The 16,692-nt window shown below is 42.1% G+C and overlaps 1 protein-coding gene across 9 annotated transcripts in view; it reads left to right on the plus strand.

Moving 5' to 3' along the window:
• The window catches only part of THRB (thyroid hormone receptor beta), a 294,090-nt gene that overhangs the window by 15,999 nt on the left and 261,399 nt on the right, over window positions 1-16,692 (plus strand). The window contains exon 1 of one of the 9 annotated variants that reach the window (XM_078851760.1): window positions 7,918-7,979. The exons of 6 other annotated variants lie outside the window; for them this stretch is intronic. The gene's annotated coding sequence lies outside the window, so the exon portion shown is untranslated. Of the gene's footprint in view, window positions 1-7,917; window positions 7,980-16,692 lie in introns of those variants that run through there. 2 more of the 9 variants (XM_078851761.1, XM_073333473.2) reach the window with 2 other exon arrangements.

Consider the following 16,692-nt stretch of genomic DNA (forward strand, 5'->3'; position numbering starts at 1 on the left):
CAGTGCTTTTGCTTTAAGTAGGTCTATACGATACAGTAGTAAAAATGGATGTAGCTGGTCTGAATTAGTTTTCATACTGTTGCAAGTACCAGTGCTACAGCAATGGTGGATTAACTTGTCCAAAAGTTGAGTGTAGACTCAGTCACAGTTTCTCCAGAAGGTGGCTGCATGATACCTTGCATCTTTCTGCATCTTCTGACTTCTATTTGCCTGTGAACTCTGGGCTTCTGTTCTGCTCCACATCACAGAAGAAAGGATAGAGGCCTACATGTTTCGATGAACTCTATACACGTCTAATAGATGGCGATATTAACTATTCAGTAGATTCAGGATAATTTGATGTAAAGTGCTATGACACGATACTGGGTCCAGGTCTGGTGGTGGTGCTGGTGGTTGTTTGGGTTTTTTTTGTTTTTTTTTTTTTTAAAAGACCAAACAGCTTTCCTTACAGGTTTTACTTGCCATAAAGAGTATTTACCTCCTCTGCAGTCATGTCCTGAGAAGAGATGTCTGTCGTCTACTTTCCAGTCTGTTTTTAGTGGAAATGTCCAATTTAGCCTGTTGATTCTTAAGTACTAGATAAAACTCTACCTTTTGTAGCTGAAGATGGAGGAAATCACCTGGGATCTCTCCATATTTCTTCCCCCCTCCCCCTTCAATATTGATGCTCATTCGGGAACAGCAGGTTGATTCAGAGTTATATGAGCTGCCCCATCTCTCAGACAATACGTCTACCCAGATAGTTGCTGAGCTAATGCCTTCACAGCTTAGGGACAAGAGACTGAAAATGAAACCTAATGTTAACTCCCAGGAAAGTTCTAGCTTGTGTCTGGTCTTCAGAAATCAAATTTCTTCCTGATAACTTTTTATTTTGTCCCCACAGTGGCCAGATTACAACTGCAACTGGCCTACCAAGCAGTAATCTTCCAGTTGACACCAAAGTGGTTTGGGACAAGGGATCTGGTTCCAACAAGACTGTTATCCAGTCAGTAAAAGAACAGCTTTCATCTGCTCAATCTGCCTTTTCAGAGATCTTCATTCACTCTTGCTTTGACTTTTTCTGAAAGGAATGTAATGTCCTTTGTCTTTTTATACATCCTAAGAAAAGGGGTAGCATGCCCAAAGCCCTTGACGTTGTCCAGTCAGTCACCCAGTCTTGTGGACTTCACTTGAGATTGGTTCAACTCCTTTTCTTCATAGTTGGCAAATTTTCCTGAATAGTATCTAGTCTCTTGTGTACTTTGATCCAGCCTCCTGGAGAGCTGAGTCTGTACTCAGATTGGTAGAGTTCCCGTGGGAGAGTTTCCACAATTTCAGCTGCTTGCACATAGTTGTGAGTTCTCTCGCTAGTGGCTCAGAAGATTATCGGTGCAAGTTTATGGACTCCAGTCTGATACTGGCAATCCATTACTAAGGGAGAGATACACATTAAGAGAAATGGGCCCAACATCTCTACTTAGCTGATTCTACACACTAACTCTGTTGACATAAACTGAGTTATTCCTGTTACACAATGCTGTAAGATCAGACACAGGCCCATAGTCCTTGAGATGAGGCCCATAAGTCAAAGACCCTTCAGAAATACGTGACTGGTGACTGTCTAATTTGATCTCCTAGCACTATTCAGAAACAGGATGGGTGCCTGATGGGCGTACCCTTCTTTCAATAAAACAGGTACAACTGCCCAAGAATATGTGCAAGTTATTACTTAGAGTGAAATGTTGCCTCTGTTTGAATGGAGATACTAGCAAGGCAAAGACTGTCTACCTGATTACTTTATGATGACAATTTGAAAACCACAGCTTTGATTTGATTAATAATTTAATGTTTTTTCTCCTTTCACCTTCCCTTCTACATATTTTTTTTCAGTTTTTGTTCTTTTAGTTCTGAGGACCACACACTAACCTATTTGCTTTGTGCATCCTTGCATAACTTGAAAAATCGCCTGCTGTGTGTCTGGATGCAAGATCAAAAATTGATCTTTGTTGAAATGTATGGTGATATGCAGTGTGCATTGGAGGTTAGACTGTACCTCTAGGTTTGTTTGTTTCTCTCTTGGTTTCTTTCCCATTATTTAACTTTTTAAATATTTGTTTTCATTCATTTCTCTCCCTCTCTCATATGCACACTTTGTTTTCCCCCTGAAATTTTTGATGATAAAATAGAAGTGAATCTCTGTGCAAAACAAAAATCATAATATCACCTTGAATTATTTTTAGATTGCCCACTCTGAAATAAAATGCATTACAATGTATGGAACAATGGGATTTGAAGATGGAAAGAGTTGCAGTAAAATAACATCAGGATATCATTCAGGGCTAATATTGTAGCATACAATGGAAATTTTGCCTAAGTAAGAGTAATAGGATTTGGTCCTCCAAATAACACCATGACGTTTTCAAAGTGTTGCATGGCTTTTAGCCTTTCTACTTTTATTACACATCTTTTAGGATGAGATTGGCCACAGCTTTCATTAAAAATAAACAGATCTTAACCTAGGCTAAAGGATGCATGCTAAACTTGTCCCAGGCTAACATTCATTGGTAGCACTGTTATGTGGTAGCTGCAGTGATCTACTGGCTGGCGTATCATGTGAGTGCTGCACAAGGACTGTTTATCGAATGACAAGGCTTTAACTTGTAGATGCTTTTAGGTTTAAGACTCCCTCCCCTCCAGAAAATATACACTAAGATATCAGGTCACATGACCCAGCAACTTCCTTGACTCATGTTTTATTGCATGTACTACAAACAAACAAGTGAAAAAAAACAAAACATATGGGGTGGATAGTATCTGTAAGGAAGATGCAAACCCACTTATGTCAAAACCCCTGTCAGAGGTAGATTTGGCAGGGAAAACCTAGCAAAAATTATTTTCCGATCCAAGTCATGGTCAGATCTAAACCCAAGAATGAGAATCCAGAATAAGCAACAGACAAAGAGCAATGGGGGAAAAAGGTCCATCCATTGGCACTAATCATAAAGAAACCAGGCATGGGAGCTACACAAACAGAGTGCAAATTTGTAAAAAACAAACGAACAAAAAAACCACCTAAGGTGTTCTCTTTAGGTGGTGAGGGCAAGAAAAAACCTGTTACACTTATGGGAACCTTATGTCGTCCAAGGAAAAATCTAGTCCTGTGGAGTTGTACAATCCCCAATCTTCTGTGGTTCATCTCAGAGTCAGATTAAGACATCGACATTCTGGGGCCAGTTCTTGAAGTCTCTTGATAAGGCCAGAATCTCAGCTTTCTTTCTTGCAAATATATAAGTTTGTGTCACCATTACAATTGTTCTTGGACTGACAAAGTAGCTCTTATATTCAGTGTGTTTTAGCCATGTCGATCCCTGGATATTAGAGAGATAAAGTGGGTGAGGTAATATCTTTTATTGGACCAATTTCAGTTGTTTATACAAGAAACCCATGGATCACCAAACCTACCTTCATAGATCCAGTAATCACCCCAAACAAGAAATCTGTTATCTACAGCCAGGTACTCGGAATATGCTCTGAGGAGAAAGTCCGGGATAAACACCTTAACACACTCAAAACTACCTTCACTAGACAAGGACACTCCACTAGAGAAGTAGATCACATTGTGGATTGGGCCACCCAAATACCCTGAGAGAACCTGCTTCAATACATAAATAAATCCCCCTCCAAACTCATACCCCTAGTTGTCATCTGTCACCCCACCCTGGAATCCATACAGGGTATCATCAAACAGTTACAACCCATATTTGATAGGGACACCATCCTGAAGGAAATCTTTCCTGAACCCCCTTTTCTGGCCCTCAAACAACCCCCTAACCTCTCCAAGCTCATCATCAGAAGCTATTTTCCCCACAGACCAGGATATACCAGCTCATAGTAGCACCAGACCCTCTCAGAACAGATGCAAAAATCTTCAGATATATCTCCACTTCTACAACGATCAACACTACCAACAACAAACTTCATAAGATCCCTGAGTCCTACACATGCCTATCACAACATGTGATTTACCTCATCCAGTGCACTAAATGTCCCAATCCTAACTATGTGGGTGAAATCAGACAATTACTACACTCTCAAATGAACTCTCTCAGCAAAATGATAAAAGACAAAAACCTCCTATCACTCTTGGGTGAACTCTTTTCACAAAGCAATTGTCTATATCTGATCATATTAGTCTTCATACTCAAAGATAATTTGCACAACACTTTCAAAAGATGAGCCTGGGAGCTTAAATTCATAACTCTGCTGGACACTAAAAATCATGGACTGAATAGAAACTGAATTTAGGGTTTATTACAACGTTCTATAACCCACTAACAGCTCACCCCATCTGCCTTTCTCCTCCTTTCCGTACCCTCCTGTGACTGGAAGGGTGTTAGTGGGCCACTTCACCTTGAATGGTCCCTTGAAATATGTGTTAACTACTTATACTAAACCATCTGTTCCACCTCGTATTTATCTGTGGCACTCTGAGTATGTTTCCCAGACCTGAAGAAGAGCTCTGTGTAAACTGGAAAGCGTGTCTCTCTCACCAACAGAAGTTGGTCCAATAAAAGATGTTACCTCACCCACCTTGTCTGTCTAAAGCAGGGGTGGGAAAATTTTTTGGCCCAAGGGCCCCATCTGGGTGTGGAAATTGTATGGCGGGTCATGAATGCTCACGAAATTGGGATTGTGGTGAGGGCTCTGGCTGGGGGTGCAGGGTAGGGCCAGAAGTGAGGAGTTCAGGGTGCGGGAGGAGGCTCTGGGCTGGGGCAGGGGGTGCGGGCTCTGGGGAGGGGCTGGGGATGAGGAGTGTGGGGTATAGGAGGGTGCTCCGGGCTGGGACTGAGGGGTTCAGAGGGCAGGAGGGGGATCAGGGCTGGGGGAGGGGGGGGTGAGGGCTCTGGCTGGGGGTGCAGGATTTGGGGTACAGGAGGGTGCTCCAGGCTGGGACTGAGGGGTTCGGAGGGTGGGAGGGGGATCAGGGCTGGGGTAGGAGGTTGGGACACGGGAGTGCAGGCTACAGGCAGCGCTTACCTCAAGCTGCTCCCAGAAGCAGCAGCATGTCCCCTCTCCAGCTCCTTCACAGAGTTGTGGCCAGGCACCTGTGCTGTGCACTGTCCCATCTACAGGCACCGCCCCTGCAGCTCCCATTGGCCATGGTTCCATGGTTGGAGCCAGAAGGGGGATATGCCACTGCTTCCGGGAGCCACACGGAGAGGCCCCAGACCCCGCTCCCTGGCTGGAGCAGGGCAAGCCCCAGACCCCACGCCCCAGCAGGAGCTCGAGGGCCGGATTAAAACAGCTGGTGGGCCAGATGCGGCCTGCAGGCCATGGTTTGCCCACCACTGGTAAAGGAACTGGTGTTCTATTGCATAGATAGAATGAACATTGGTTACAGTCCAATTATCAATGCACTCTAGCCTGTTCATCATAAACATATCTTGCTGGCTGCTGTAGAATTTAAATAATAAATTAGGAGTTCTTCAAAGCATCACCCACATACACATGGTATGAGAGTTCTTTTCTTCGTTGATTTCATTTTATTTGTACATGACTCATTCCTAGCAAAATGAGAGATCCTTGTGAGCTTGTAAATTTCTATTTGGATTAAATGATTTGCATTAAATGATTTATAATTGCAAATAGCATTTAATATTCCTATGGTTCCTTCAGGGAAAACAAATCAATCTTACTTTTTAAAATAGCTGTTTTTCATACCTATTACTTTAGATGCCATCTAATTGTCTGAAGTACATAAGGAATCAGTATTGGTACAGTATTGTCATTTTCTCTGTAGCAGTTCCTTCTGTGCACAACTGAAAGCCACTGTCCTGCCTCCTCAAGCAATCTTATTTGTTGTTACTAGGAAAACATATTAGCCCAGTGTCCTTATTACAAACTGGGCAGAGGATCTGTGTGGTGAAACAACCTGCAATAAAGTTTCTTTTAGACAAAATTTCCAGCTGCTCTGTCAGAATAATCTGGTATCTTTCAGCTTCTGGTCAAAGAAATTCAGTGTTCTATTTATAGCCCTGTTGGTCACTTATCAAACTCAACTAGAGGCAAAGGACTTGTTCGCATAAACTCATTGTTCTTTTGGTTCAATTAAATTATAATAGCATGATGAAAGGAACATTTCTGGAAAGTGTTTGTATATAAGCATGCAGAACTAGCAGGTTTGTGATTGTTCTCATGGATAATGTGCCGATCCCCAGTGCAGGGCTTGCTCCAAACGAGCCACACAATTGAAGATGCCAAGAAGTTAGCCGGGTTTGGTGTCTTGGATTACTATTGCGTGACTGGGCGCTACCTTGCCTTTCCTGAATAAAGAGCTTGGAGATAGACCCTCCAACTCTCTCCTCATCCGAGAAGAGAGTCCCATCATCATCAGCTGGCCAGCAAGGGGACACTGATACAGCAGTCAGACTGCCCCACCCCCGCTCCCTTCTATCGTTCATCGTGCACCTCCAGGCTGCCTTGAAACAAAGGTCCAACCTACAAACTCAGGTAGGATGCTCTGCTTGCCAGCCAAGAGCGGTGGCACTAATTCTGAGCCAACGAGATGCCAAAGCTGCTAAGCAGTTGATTGAACCTCTGAAAATGTTCGATCTTTGTAAAACATAGGTCGGAAATTCACTATACTAAACCAGAAAAGTCCAGCAGTATGTAAAATAGACAGCCCTAAGCTTGTATATTTGCACTAAAATAAAGTCGGATGACGGCGTGCTAATCGCTCCTGTTCCATACATGACGTATGTTTTGGGGGGAAAGTTACAAATAATAACTGCAGCGGTTAATTGTACTGCTGTCTAACTGTATGTAGCCTCTGAATATTCAGGAATTTGTATTCTCCTTTGGTGGGACTCTGTCCGTTTTGTGTAGGGGATTGCTGAGTAGCTGGCAAATCTATGCAGTTATTTAGTTGTGATATCGTCATTAAGCTGTCTTTTTTGCTCGCCCCCTAACGCCAGGCTAAAACTCTTAATCGGCATTTCCAGCCTGACCTCTGTTCATTTGTGAAACATTTAAAAAGTTAAATTCCGGACCTGATATTTATTTAAGCCCCAGCTACATTTCTTAGTTTATATTTAATTTAATTTCACATTGAAACACTTCGTACAAAGCTTTTCTCTTTGAAATTAGTTAAGATTTCTGATGAGAAACAAAATTTTAGCTCAGAGAGAATCTGTGAAATTCTCAGTGCTTAAAATGCTATAATTGGTTTAAATTTTCACTTTTTATTTTAAAATACTTGATTAGGGTGTGTTTTTTTAAATAAACTTGAATACCCTTATGTAGCACGGTGAAAGGGCAGTGCAAGCATTGACTAATAAATCCTGCGAAATAAGTATTAATTTTCCCCATTTCTAAAGATGCCGTAACTGGGGCCGGATCCTTCGCCGTGGTCGTTTTTCTTATCATCGATTTTCAAGGGGAGCAGGATCAGACTGTGGTAGAGAGAGGAGGCGATTTGCCCAAAGCCACAGGGCCACTGGCAGGCAGACGATGGGTAGTGCTGTAAACGCCTTTCTGCCCTGGAGGCGATGGCCTCCCTGGTGGAGATAAGGTCGTTATTTTCCTTTCCTCTGGAAACCGGGACGCTGGAGAGCAGCCCCAGTGTTGTGGGGGCGTTAGAGCAGGGCTAGCCTAGCCACAAGTGGTCTGCAGTGTGCCTTGGGAGGCTCTGACCATGGCCGTGGATGTCAGGCGGGATCTGCAGTAGGTGAGGCTCAAGGCGTTTTGCAGTGGGACTTCGGAGTACCTGGCCTTTCCCCTCCTCTCTCCCCGCGCTGCTCGCCACTACTGTGTACAGCTCCCCACTTGGGATGAGCCGACTGGGTGGGAATTGCAAACACAAACTGCTCCCGCCGGGAGGGAGAGCTGAGCCAGGCGCGGGGCTGCGCGTTGCATAATCCAGTGTCGCTTTGTTTTGGGCTGTACTGCTTCGCGGCGAGGACTAGAGGCTGGGCGCTGAGACGCGCAGCCCCCTACGGCAGGTCAGAAAAGGGAGCGGCTCCGCTCTGTCCGTCCGCCTGTGCTCGGGGAGTGGGGGTGTCGGGGGGGGGGACCCCAGCAGAAGAGGCTCCCAGGGTCCTGATTTGGCCGCGCTTGGCGGTCCCTTTACACCGCCTCTCTCTGCCCTACTCTCGTGCCGCCTTGTGGGGTGACGGGGCTGCTGGGGCAGGCTCAGCTGAGCGGCCACTTTCCTTTCCACGCTGCTGCTGCGGCGTCTCTGGCTCCCGGTAGGGGCGCGGGGGGAATCCAGGTCACATCCAGAGACAGCGACCGGCTCGAGGAGTGACACTGACTCAGGAGTTGGGCACCAGGCGGGGAAGGAGGGGTGGGGGGGAGAGTACGCCTTAAAACATGATGACACGTTTTATAAGCTCAGGAGTGAAATAGCTGCGAAGGAAACCCTCATCTCTGGGTAAGTGATTTCCGGGCTCTCTCAGTCCTCCGTGGGGAAAAGTACAAATATACATTAACTGGGGACATGGACAAGACTTGACCTCGGTGCTTGGCCAAGGGCACAGCTGTAGACAGATGTTACCCAAGCTCAATGGTTGTATCAAGGGTATTTTTAGAACCTGGGTCAATTAAGTCTTATTAAATTACAACAGGCTCCCAAGTATTGCAGTCAGGTTTCAAAGGCAGGGAGGTTCCTGCATGGGATTTTGAGATATTTCTCAAATAAGAATTTCTTGTTGTGGGGGGAGGGTGTAATAAAGATAGTTTTCATTACCTCGCAGCTACTATGTTTAGCCTTGATCAGTGGGAAAGGCAACAGCTGTGTGAGTGTGCCTCTTATACAGTTAATGGTGATTTTTCCAGCCTTGCGATTATTTCATCATGGTATGGTTGGCTTGTTTTTAATATTTAAAGAGAGTGATGGCTCCGCACAGCCTGTGCCGGGTTGTTGACAAAATCACTGTAAAATGTCTTTGGCATCATTACCAGTGCGATGCTGGTACAGAGTGGAAGTTTCCATGATGAGTAAATTATGTGACAGGGCATTCTAAAGATGTTTGTAGCCACTCTTCTGAAACGTATTAAGTGATCAAGTGATCGGGTAGGGACCAAGCGGTGCATTATTGTGAGTGGGAGAAGCTCATTTATATTCAAAATGTAGATGCTGCAATTAAATTATTGTGGCAGTTGGCAATTCATACTAACCAAAGTGTGTTGGGGACTTCTTCTCATAATCTCTCTCTCTCTATATATATCAGCATAAATTATTGATGATGAACAAGAGTATTCCCTCAGCTACATGTAAAAACTTTTTAGTTATTCTCTAGCTTGGGAGAAAAGGAGGGAGAAGAAAATTCAGTGAAGTTTAAAAAAAAATCTCAAAAGTTTGTTATACTTTGTGTCTACTACAACAGGATTTGAGTTCTGTTTTGTTTGGAAGGAAATAAGGGGTTAAAACCCCAACAAAGCTCCCTGGCGTGGAGCAGGACTCCCTGGAGCCAGAATCTTGTTTGTTAATGGCAGGGTGTGTCTAGTCAGGGTAGTCCTTCTAAAGGAGGGGATTTCTGCAGGTCAGCCCCACTTCAGGGTTTCACTTACTGCATTTGTTTTTTCTTTGTTATTATAATAACAGAGGGGTATGAACAGAAAAGCAGAGTGGATATAAAAGCAAGACACAGCATTGAATAAATAGGCTGAGGCTTTGAAAAGGATCTATGGAAGGCTAATGACGTCTTTGTGGAAATCATATACCTCAGTGCTGCATCTAGGTCTCTGGGAGCTCTAATTCCCCCACCCAAGCAGTGTGGTCCTTTAAGTAGGATCTCCACTGTGAGGGAAGGAGAGGGCATGGAAATAGATGGGAATATTATTTTTTAACCCTGATCTGCACTGGTTTAGCAGAGGATTAAAGTGTAGATACCTTGTCTCTCTTGGCTTGACCCTCTCCCTGCCTGTATCCCAGGATCCCTGGTGCTCCTCGTGGAACCTGGAGGAAGACAGGAAATATTGCTGGAGCTGCAGCTGAGCACCCCCACCTATCATTCTGCACAGCATGGGGCAATCTGTGTGCGGAGTGCCCTTTCTACCTTCAAATCTAGATGGTACAGTGAGGTCCTAAACAGGACCGGCTCTAGGCACCAGCAAAGCAAGCATGTGCTTGGGGAGGCACATTCCAGGGGCGGCGTTCCCGCCATCCTTTTATTTATTTATTTATTTTATTTCACTCTCAGAGCTTCAGGTGGCAAATTTTTTGCTTGGGGAGGCAAAAAAACCTAGAAGCCGGCTCTGTTGCTAAATTTGGAAAACCTCAATTTGTGGTATGCTCTGCCATCAGACCAGGTGTTTAAGGACCCACCAAAAATATGTTTGTAGATTTCCATGATTTTTTCCTTCTGCCTCCTTTCCTAGTTTTGCAAGTGACCACATACCCAAGTCTCTTCCATTTGGGTTCCAATCCCACAAACAGATGTTCTAGTGTAAACATTTAGGCCCATGTCAATAGAACTCAGCATGGTTAGAAATATAGTCATTATTATATCTGTTTACTGACTTAATACCTCAGTTTGTATCCTCTTCCAGATAGACTCTTACTTCTGTGTATTCTACAGTGCTAAGTATGTCATGTCATTATGTCATACACCGGTAATGCGCTTATTACAAAACCCTTTGTTATGCATTCAAGCAGCAGACCATATAATAACTCAGTGTAAGAATATTTGGTATATTTTCAAGACACTTGTTCTACTAGTTACATGTTGCCCAAGGGGACATTTTGAATAATCATTATTGAGGTTTAGATAAACTCTTTCATATGTCTGTTTCCAGTGCTCATCAGGACTTCTTTACTTTAAGCTCCTTTATGATTGGGGAATAAAAATTAGGTGGAAAGATTGGGAGAAAGAGTCAGTCCTCTTGTTATCCCTTCCAATTTTTTGTTATACTACCAAGAAGCCTCTGACACACTGAATCTTGTCCAATTGCTATTGTAAGAAAAGATGATGGGTGCTTTTTAAATAAGTGACTGATTCTGAGCATACTAATTATAAAGACCTATCTAATTTTACTTTAGTAGCCCACTGTAGATTATTAGGAAATAAGACTGTTCTACAATTACGGGATAAATTAGCTTGCTATAACCCAAGCGTGTGGGTGAAATTGCAGGCAAGATATAATGTATATCCTCAAGTAACTCTGAATGTATAGTTAGCTACAGTGCAGATCCTTAATTAATTTCCCACATAAAATAAAATCACTGTTATAATATAAGTAGGGTATATGGATGAAAGCAGTCTGATGTTTCTGGATCACAAAGTTGTCCTGTGTCCTCAGGTGAATCTAAACCAATAAATTAGGGTTTTGTTTTCCATTGGGAGGAGTAAAGGAATCAAATCCTAAGAGTCAAGCTATGTAAAAGATAAGTAGAAAGAAGGATGTGAATGTGTAGTCAAAATGCAAAACTTCCATTTCTTTCATGAATAAAGAGTAACAGTCTTTGTAGAATCAAGTTGCATGGATGAAATACATTTGTTAAAAATCACGGATAAAAGATAATTGATTCTGACAGATTTTTTAAAAACGATATCCATGACTGGTTTAACATAAGTGACCTTCAGTGCAGCCCAGATTTCTTTGTAGAAATGAATGGTGCTATAAATGAACAGTGATACAGAGATTTCATTATAGAGCACTTGGTCATGTACAACAATAACTCCATTTGACCCTGTAATACGCTTCAGCGTGAACTTGGTACTATTCAAAAAGGAGTAATTGAGGAAAGAGGAAAATATTTGTGAACTAGGTTCTAGCTTTGATTTAGAACTGGATCACCAGTGTGAATTATAGGGCAAGTGCAAATTTGTAGATAATTGTATGTACTTAGTTAAGAATTTAAAAAAAGATTTTCACAGGACACAAGTGTTTCTTTAGGCAAGAGCAGCATCTTGCAACACAATTCCAAACTCCCCGGTCTTCCTTCATGATACTTCGTAGATTCCAAGGCCAGAAGGAACTACTGTGATCATCTAGTATAATGTGGGCCAGAGAACTTCCCCCAAATAATTCCTAGAGCCTCTCTCTCTCTCTTTTTTTTTTTTTTAAATCAGTCTTATTTTAAAAATTGTCAGTGATGGAGAAGCCATCACGACCCTTGGCAAATTGTTCCCATTGTTAATTACCCTCACTTTAAAAATGTATGCCTTATTTCCAGTCTGAATTTGTCTAGCTTCAACTTCTAGCCACTGGATTGTGCTTTCTCTGCTAGATTGAAGAGCCCTGTGTAGATACTTGGACTGTAATCAAGTCACCCTTTAATCTTCTCTTTGTTAAGAGAAATAGATTGTGTTTTTTGAGTCTTTCGTTATAAGGCATGTTTTCTAATCCTTTAATCATTCCTGTGGCTCTTCTTTGGTCCCTCTCCAATTTATCAGCATTCCTCTTGAATTGTGGACACCAGAACTGGACTCAGTATTCCAGCAGCAGTCATACTAGTGCCAAATAGAGAGGTAAAATAACCTCTCTACTCTTACTTGATAGTCTCCTGTGCATGCGTCCCCAGAATCGCATTTGGCACAGTGTCACACTGGGAGCTCATGTTCAGCTGATTATCCACCACACAACCCCAATCTTTTTTTCAGGGTCACTATTTCCTGGGATGGAATCCCCCATCTTGTAAGTAAGTATTGCTTACATTTCTTGTTGCTGGATGTATACAGTTACACTTAGTCATGTTAAAATGCACATTGTTTGCTTGCATCCAGCTTTGAATCAGTGACCTGTCCCCTTCATTATTTACCACTTCCCCAATTTTTGTGTCATCTGCAAACTTTGTAAGTGATGATTTTATGTTTTCTTCCACGTCATTGATAAAAATGTTAAATAGCATAGGACCCAGAACTGGTCCCTGAAGGACCCGACTGCAAACACACCCACTTAGTGATGATTCTCCATTTACAATTACATTCTGAGACCCATCAATCAATTAGCTAGTTTTTAATCCCTTTAATGTACTCCATATTAATTTTTATATCATTCTAGCTTTTTAATCAAAATGCTATGTGGTACCAAGGCAAACGCCTTACAGTAGTATATTACGTCAGCATTATTACCTTTATCAACCAAACTTGTAATCTCATTTTAAAAAAAATATCACCTTAGTTTGACAGGATCTATTTTCTGTAAACCCATGTTTATTTGTATTAATTAAATTACCCCCCTTTATCTCACCTGGGACGGATGTCAGGCTGAGAAGCTTGTAATTGCCTGGGTCATCCTGTTTTACCCTTTTTAAAATCTGGCATATTAGCTTTCGTCCAGTCTTCTGGAACTTCCCCTGTGCTCCAAGACAACATTAACACTCCAGCGAGCGCCTCAGCTTTCTCTTTTAAAACTCTTGGGTGCAAATTATCTGTACCTGCTGACTTAAAGATATCTACCTTTAGCAGCTTCTGTTTAACATCATCCAGAGATGCTGATGGTTGAATGTAAAGAGTGTTATCACCATCTGTTTTTATTTCCCCAAGTACAGAACAGAAATATTAATTGAACGCTTTTGCCTTTTCTGCATCATTATTGATGCCATTTCCATCTAGTAGTGGATCAATTCCATTGTCAAGCCTTACGTTTGCCTCGCCTCTTTACAACTGTAGAATACTTCTGGACTCTGTGCTTTTGTTTCTCCTCCCACGTCTTCTATATCTACAAATCTATGCATCTCCATTTTTGCTACCCCTGTATCTTGTCCTCCTCAGTATGTTACTGATTTTACCCCACCTCTACTGATATTCAATGAATTTACATTATCTCTTCTTGACTAGACTATGCCAACTTCTTTCTCTAATTTATTCAAGCCAGTTCTCCAGACTTCAGACTGTGCAGAAGGCTGCTTACCTTCTTAGCCATACAAAGAAGTGTGACTTTATCACGCCCGTCTTAAAATAATTCTTCCAACTCTTCCTTCATTTTAGGATCTAGTTCAAAATTTAAAACTATCTATGGATTTGTTCCAGCTTACTTCACAGATCTTTGCTTATCTGGTGTTCACTTCCCCTCTGGCCCTTCACATGACGTCACCACTCTTGCTTTGAGAGCCTTCTCCCTTGCAACTCTTGCCATTGGGATATCGTTCATGCAGCCCTTTGCTTCCTTGATTCACCATTTGTTTTTTTCCACTGAATGTATCCGATGAAGTGAGCTGTAGCTCATGAAAGCTTATGCTCAAATAAATTTGTTAGTCTCTAAGGTGCCACAAGTACTCCTTTTCTTTTTGTGAATACGGCTAACACGGCTGCTACTCTGAAACCTGTCATTTGTTTCAAGTTTCATCTGCAAAACATCTTCCTTCCCTGACCCATCATTTCACTTTCCCTCTGCTTTAATTTTTTAAATGTTGACACTAAAATTTTAGGGATATAGTTTGCATAAAAGCTGCTACTTAAATAAATTTTTATTGTATTCTATATAGGTTCTTATACTGTGCTCACCACAATAATATCGGAACACCTTCCAGAAGTGTGTTAAGCAGGATGACTACACATCTGTCATGTTGTTTGTTCTCTCAACCTTTCTTCATAGGGAGAAGCATGTGCAATAATATCTTAGATTGGTAGGGTGTGGGGTTTTTGTTTTGTTTAAATATTAATATGCCTATTGCTATATGTTTATGGTAGAGAAGGCAAGGTCAAAGAAATGTGCTTTGCGCTTGGAGTGGAAAGTGATTAAGTTTGTTGTGGTCCTTTTATTCCTGGGAGAGTTCATTTCAGAGTCTTGGAACTGCCCCTGGGGAGAGTTCTGTCTCTCACGCAAAGAAACTTTATTCTTCTTGTAGTGAATTCCATTGTGGCAGAGGAGTGTAGTCAACTGTGGTCTTTATGCCAGAGCTTTAGATGACCTTTTAGCTATCCTGTGCTCTGGCCATGGAGTGCTTTGAAGAAAAGGACTGAAATCTTAAACTTGATTCAAAATTCTATGGGAAGCCCAGCAAAGAGAGCAGAGGATGGGTTTGATGTGTTAGTGGGAGCCTCTGTTGCTAAGGAGACTTGCTGCAATGTTCTGTACTACTTGGAGTTTCCACAGTGCTGAATGCTTCAGGCTCAGGTATATTGCATTGCTGTAATCCAGCTGAGAGGTGACAAAAGCATGATAACTGAGGCCAAGTCTTTATCCATCAGAATGGGATGGAGTTTGCTAGCCAAATGGATATGGTGGAAAGTGCTACTCACAAATGCTGCTACGTGGGAACTTAGCATCAGCAAGGAATCCAAGAGTACTCCTAGACAATGGATGGAATTGACCAATTGTGGATGTGTCTCTTCAACCAATGGAGACTGTACGGTGGTTGCAAGCTCTTCAAAAAGCACTTTCCTATGCCTACCAGTATTGTCTGTCTTGTTTGGGTTCAGCTTCCCCCAGCTGTTCCTCATCCATGAGCTGATCTCATCCAAGAACTGGACCATTTTGGTATTAGTGGTGTGGTTATATGTGGTAAAGGGTATAGAGTAGCGTACCATCTGCATACTGCTGGTGCTTGAGTTCATGTTGTCTGACCAGTTCACCTAGTGGTTGCATGTAGATATTAAAAAGGAACAGAAAAAGAATTGATCCATGTGGAACTCCACAAGTGAGAGGGAAACTGCACCTCAACCCATCACTACTCATTGGGTGCATCCTTCCAGGAAGGTCTCAAACCATGTTCGTTCATTCATTACCCTGGATTCTTGCCACCTCTCTCGGGTGAGACAGTAGAATTTTGTGATTAACAGTGCAGAATGCTATGGGAGGATGAGAATTGATGTCTGTCCTCTATCCATTGGCAAATGGAGATAATCCATCAGTGGAACTAAGGCAGTTTCAGTTTTGTGTCCTGGCCTGAAGCCAGATTGTGCTGGGTCTAGAATGTCAACTTCGATAAGCTGAGTTTGTAACTGGCTGCTCTACTAGATTCTCTGTTAGTTTGCACAGGAATGGGAGGTTGTACACTGGTGATAGTTGGCTAGAACTGAAATGTCCAGGGTAGGTTTCTCCAGTGTTACTTTGACTATTGCATATTTGAAGGAAGAAGGGAAGATTCCTTCTCTGAATGAAGCATTGGCTTGTTCAGTCAAGGGTGGCACTGGCTGTTCATGACTCTCTGTGCCATTCCTTTATATTAGTTAGTATAACTTTTTTGCATGGATTTGGAAGATATTATAGAAATATTTGATTATCCTGATCTTCTAAAAAAGGATTATTTTTCTTAGTGCTCACCCCGATTCCTTGTTGCTAAAGAAAGTAAGGTGATGAAAATGAGTGTGAACATATACCATTTCAGCACAGTATTATATCAGACATACAGAGCAAGTTTCTGTACTCACTTACAACAGTATAAATCCAGACTATCGTAAAATAAAAGGAATTTAAAGAACATTATTAATTTGCACAAAGCACTCAAAAGTTAGGCAATGCCAGATTCAGGTTGTCTTTGTAACCTTATTATTAATTATTATTATTACTATTATTTCTTTGTATTTCTCTAGCATCTAGGATCCCCAGTCATGGATCAAGAGAACGTTGAGCTAGGCACTGTACAAATAGAGCAAAAAGACAGTCCCTGCCCCAAAGAGCTTACAATCTAAGTATAAGACAAGAAACAACAGATGGATGCAGACAGACTGATGGGGAATACAAGGAAACAATGAGACAATATTGCTGTGGCCTCAGCACACCAGCAGCCTAACTATTGTCAAGTTTTTTGTAGGCATTATGGTT

This window comes from Lepidochelys kempii, chromosome 2, assembly GCF_965140285.1.
Source record: "Lepidochelys kempii isolate rLepKem1 chromosome 2, rLepKem1.hap1, whole genome shotgun sequence".
NCBI lineage: Eukaryota > Metazoa > Chordata > Testudines > Cheloniidae > Lepidochelys > Lepidochelys kempii.